The sequence below is a fragment of the Nannospalax galili genome, unplaced genomic scaffold, assembly GCF_000622305.1.
Source record: "Nannospalax galili isolate Female #2095 unplaced genomic scaffold, S.galili_v1.0 scaffold2812, whole genome shotgun sequence".
NCBI lineage: Eukaryota > Metazoa > Chordata > Mammalia > Rodentia > Spalacidae > Nannospalax > Nannospalax galili.
The window spans coordinates 158087-163240 of NW_008330781.1; positions in this window are offsets into that span (position 1 = coordinate 158087).

The following is a 5154-nucleotide window of genomic DNA, read 5'->3' on the forward strand; positions in this document are numbered from 1 at the left end:
GTCATCCCAGCCCTTGGGAAGCAGAGGTGGGTGGATCTCTGTGAGTTTGAGGCCAGCCTGGTGTACATAACCAGTTCCAGGACAGCTGGGGATACATAGTGATACTGTCTTTTAAAATAAAAAGAAAATGCTCTCCCGGTAGGGCAACCCTAATGATTATCACTTGGCTTGAGATAGTTGTCAGTTGTATGTGTGTATTAGGTGTTTTGTTTGTTTTGTCTTCTGTTTTTTGGTTCTTTTGAGACAAGATCTCACTATGTGGTCTTAAACTGACCTGGAAATTGCCTGTGTAGCCATGGTAGCCTAGAACTCACAGAAATCCATCGGCATCTGCCTCCCAAGTGCTCTAGCGTACCTGGCTTTTTTTTGTGTGTGTGAGACCAGGCCTTAGGCTGGACAGATAGATGTCTCAGTGTTTAAGAGTGCTGACTAGACCTCAGCCTGGTGGGATTATCACTATGCCTATCTCAGATATTTAAATCTTATGTGTTAAATTAATTAATAATCATCTTTTGACCAAAATAATGTCAGTAGTATGCAAATATGAATGCAAGTGATCTAAAATACGAAATATTCATGCCTGTGATGGTTATTTTATTTTATTTTTTTCTGCTGGTGTTGTGCTGAGGATGAAACCCAGGCCCTCACTCATGCAAAGCATGCAGTCTACCACTAGGCTGCATCCCCCAGCTCCTCAGTAATGTACAGCTCTGAATTTTTTATCTTAGTACTCAAACAGCGGAACTCAAGATACCATTATGAAGGCATCCACAAAATTAGACACCTCATCTGTTTGGTGTTCATGTAACCCAGTTTAGGCCTTGACACTTTAAATGAATGTATATTTTATTGGCATAGCTACGTGACTTTGACAAACACTTGTCAACTAATGTTGAAAATATTTTACACTCTACCTGCCATCCTTGGTATTTTTTTGTGGATTCTGTTCAGTGATTCTGGTCTCTCTTGTTAGACCTGAGCCTAATAAACTGACCCATTTGAGTAGCTGGGCAGGACAGCATCTAAATCTTGAAGTAGTGAGAAATACCTGGAAGAGGTGAAATGTGTTAAGAAACCTAAACTGTGTTTGAGGGTCTGAGCCAGGGTGTCACTCTTTTGTGTTGTTTGCTTTGACTAATTTGTTTATTAGCAAATTCTCCGTTTCAGTCGAAGAGCACTCCCTACGATCGTTTTCAGGATTAGGTCAATTATCCTATAAGGAAGGGCCAGTGAGATTGATCAGCAGGGCAGAATGCTTACTGTGCAGGACTCCCTGAGAACCCATGGTTGAGGAAGAGCACCAAGTCCCTAAAGTTGACTTCTGAGAGATCCCCAGATACACAGTGATAATAAATACAGTTCAAAACTTTGAGAAACACTATCTTGGAATTGATTTTGTTGTTGTCACTCACCTGTTTATCTATCTTTCTATCTGTCTATCATATATCTATCTATCTATCTATCTATCTATCTATCTAGATAGGGTCTCTAATTGTAACTCAACATCCTCCTGTCTCTGCTCTGCTTCCTGAGAGCTAGAATTACAGGCGAGTATTGGAATTATAGGTATCTGCCTCCATACTCAGCCCTGATTTCATTGCTTTTAGAAGCCAATGTAGTTTGGACCTGGATAGGAAGTCCCACTCAACTTGTTCTGGTTCCTGCCTTGCTAATTTGGTTCAACAAATAGCTCTTTAAGCACCTACAATGAGGAAGCTACATCCTAGCTCCAAGGACAACAGAAGTTCTGATCACAGGTAAATGGGATTGAGGATGAGAAATGTCAGAGAACTTAGTGATGCTATGATTCTCAGATGCCATTGTCAACCCATATTTTATGGGGGTTTTTTGTTTGTTTGTTTTCTTACCTACAATCCATAGAAAATTCCATTGAAACTTCTTCTGTAAGGGAGTTTATTATTTCATAGACTAAAAAACTCAGAAGTAGGAGTCAGTGACATTAGGTAGGAACCAGGGAAGGGCTCAGGGCTGTCTTCTAGAACAGCTTTCTTTTAAAATACTTTATTATAGCTGGGCGTAGTGGTGCATGCCTTCAGTCCCAGCACTCTGAAGGCAGAGGCAGGAGGCCAGCCTGTTCTACATAGTGAGTTCCAAGCCATCTGGGGCTATAGGGAGACCCTGTCTCAAAAAGACTAAAATAATAATAATAATAATAATAATAATAATAATAAGTATATATATTATTGTTTTATGTTTATGGGTGTATTGCCTGCATATATGCAAGTGCACGTGTGTTGTGCAATGCAGAGGTCAGAAGAGCGCCTTGGGTCCCCCAGGAACTGGAGTTATTGATGGTTGTTAGCTGACATGTGGATGCTGTGAATTGAACCAGGGTCCTCTGGAAGAGCAGCCAGTGCTCTTAACTGCTGAGCCATCTCTCCAGTCTCTAAATTTTGTTTTTTGAGGCTGTATTCAGAAGTTTGAGAAAGTACTTATAAAAGGAAAAACTGAAGGTGGTGAATGGAAAGAATTCATAGAGCAAGAGATAGAAGTGTGTTAACACTTAAGGAAAAAATAAGGATAAGGCAGGAGAAGAAAACTTTGTGATCAGATCTTGGGATGGAATGGGAAGGGACCTCACTTAAGCAGGGAGGCAGAGACATTGGTTATAGGTAGGAAAATGTAGAATTAAAGGCTTGAAGGGACCTGAGATAATCATTTTGGAGAGTGCTGTGACAGGATTCCTGTTTGCCTGTGGTAACCTGGACTGAAGAAGGAAAGTACATGAGCTCATAGGATGAGGAATTGGTATGCTGGAGGTTTGGAAGCCAGTGACCATCACCTATGGGCAGGCATGGCTGCCAGTGCTGAAGCATGTGTCGAATGCCGTTGGAAAAAGACATTAATGTGCATTCCGCAAATTCAGATGGAAATTTAAAAAATGAGGTTTGAAGCTTATTTGTTTGGAACCATAGCAGAATTACATGCTAGCCTCTAGGTTAACTAGAATTACACTGAAGCATTATTGAATTATAGTCACCAACACTCCCCGTTTACCATTGCTGTGAAGGGAGGGCCTCCAAACTGAATGCCAGTCAAGTCTTTTTGTATCCTTTCAGTTGTTTTCTTACATTGCTGGCAAACATAATGGTTGATGGAGGAGTTGGATCTACTTTGCACTATTTAGTTCCTAAGATAGTTTTCTTCTTTTTTGTAGTTAGTATGCCTTCCTTTTGGGGCCTCTGTTTATTTATAAAATAGCCAGATTGTTGCTTCTTCATAAAAATTTAAAATTTCATGTGTATGAGTGTTTTGCCTGCATGTATGTAAGTGCACCACATGTGTGCAATGCTCACAGGGGCCAGAAGAGGGTGTCAGATCCCCTTGAACTGGAATTATGAATAGTTGTTAGCCACCATGTGGGTGCTAGGACTTGAACCCGGGTCCTCTGGAAGAACAGCAAGTGTTCTTAACTACTGAACCATCTCTCCAGCACCAGGTTGTTACCTCTTAAACTTTGGTGTACATGTAGATCCCCTGGACATCTTATTAAAATGGAGGTTTTGTTTTCATAGATGTGGTTGGGGCCTGTGAATCTGAATGTCTAAAAAAGGCTTCTGCTGATTCCAATCGATATTGTCCACAGAACTCACCTTGAGCAGATGGAGCCAGATGATTTCTGTTGGTCTAGGTTCAGTGTAGAACTTCCCCAACATCCTCCTAATTCTACCTATTAATTCAGTTATAGCATGTGTAAAGCTGTATGAGATATGGAATAAATGTAGGTTCTTTTATTTAAATGAGGCTTCTTAGTTGAAAGAGACGGCTTAAACCAGTGCAAAGAAAAGTTAAGTTTAATCCCAGCACTTGAGAGGCAGAGGCAGGCAGGATCTCTGTGAGTTCGAGACCACCCTGGTCTACATAGGGAGTTCCAGGCCAGCTCAGTCTCAAAAGACCAAACCAAACAAAAACCAAAGGAAAAAAAAAAAAAACAGCAAAAAAGGAAAGTTGTAAGAATATGCAGAGTAATTCAGTGGCATCCATGAACAAGAAATGAAGTATTACCAGTCTTCAAAGGAACTGTGTCTGTGTTTCTGTTGCTGTTTCTCTGGTGGTCTTCCCACATCTCTTCTCTTCTATTTCCCAGTACCTGTATTTGGCTTATCATGTTAGTGACTATGGTGTCACTTTGGTCTTTCAGCTCCCAAGCCTACCACTCTGACAAACACTAAGTTTCTTTGGTTTTTTTTGGGGGGGGGGGCAGTGGTTCCAAATTTTCATGAGAAAATTATGGTCAGGGAGTAATGAATTGTTTCTTCTTGGTCCAATTTGCCTTCTGTGTCCATCTTGGTGGCACATACCTTTAATCCCAGTACTCAAGAGGCAAAAGCAGGTGCAGGTGCAGCTCTATGAGTTTGAGGCCAGCCTGGCCTACTTAGTGAGTACCAGGCTAGCTGGGGCTACAGGGAGGCCCTGTCTCAAAAGTACCAAAAAAAACAAAAAAGAAGAAAACATGGTCCCACACTGCCTTGAACACCCCCTGCCCCCCCAGTCCTCCTGTGTGTCACCCTCCCAAGTGCTGGGTTACAGGCAGGCTCCACAACATCCAACTTCAACTGTCGGGAGCTGGAGAAACAACATTCATTACCAAAAAATATAATATGGCTCTACAAACAGTTGACGTAAGCAGGACATTCTGCCTGCACTAGTAACCTTGAGAAAGAATTTATGGCAAGGTTATCTTTCTCTTCCCCTTGCAAACAGTTCTCGGAAAAGATAAGTCATGCAGTAATCTCTTGGAACACCTGGTGGTCAGTCACGTTGCTAAATTGCTCAGTCCCCCACCCCATAAACATAAGAATGCTGTAACCTTTGACCAACTTCTTCAACCCCTTCTAAATACAAACTGTATATAAGGAAAGCTTGCAATACAATAAAGCGACCCTTGACAAGTGGACTTGCTTGGGCTCCGTCTCCTCTTTCTCGCCCGTTTTTCCTTTCAGGGAGTGGTCCCCCTCGAGCTTTACCTGTACAGGGTCCCCGCAGGCAGGGGCAAATGACATTGATGGCAAGTTCCTTTTACATACACTGCATAAGGACTGTGGTCAAATTGAAAATGCTACTCTTCCTTTGTTTTCACTATAGCAAGTGAATTGCTAGAAGTGGTGTGTTTTCTACAGGAATGCAAGCGCT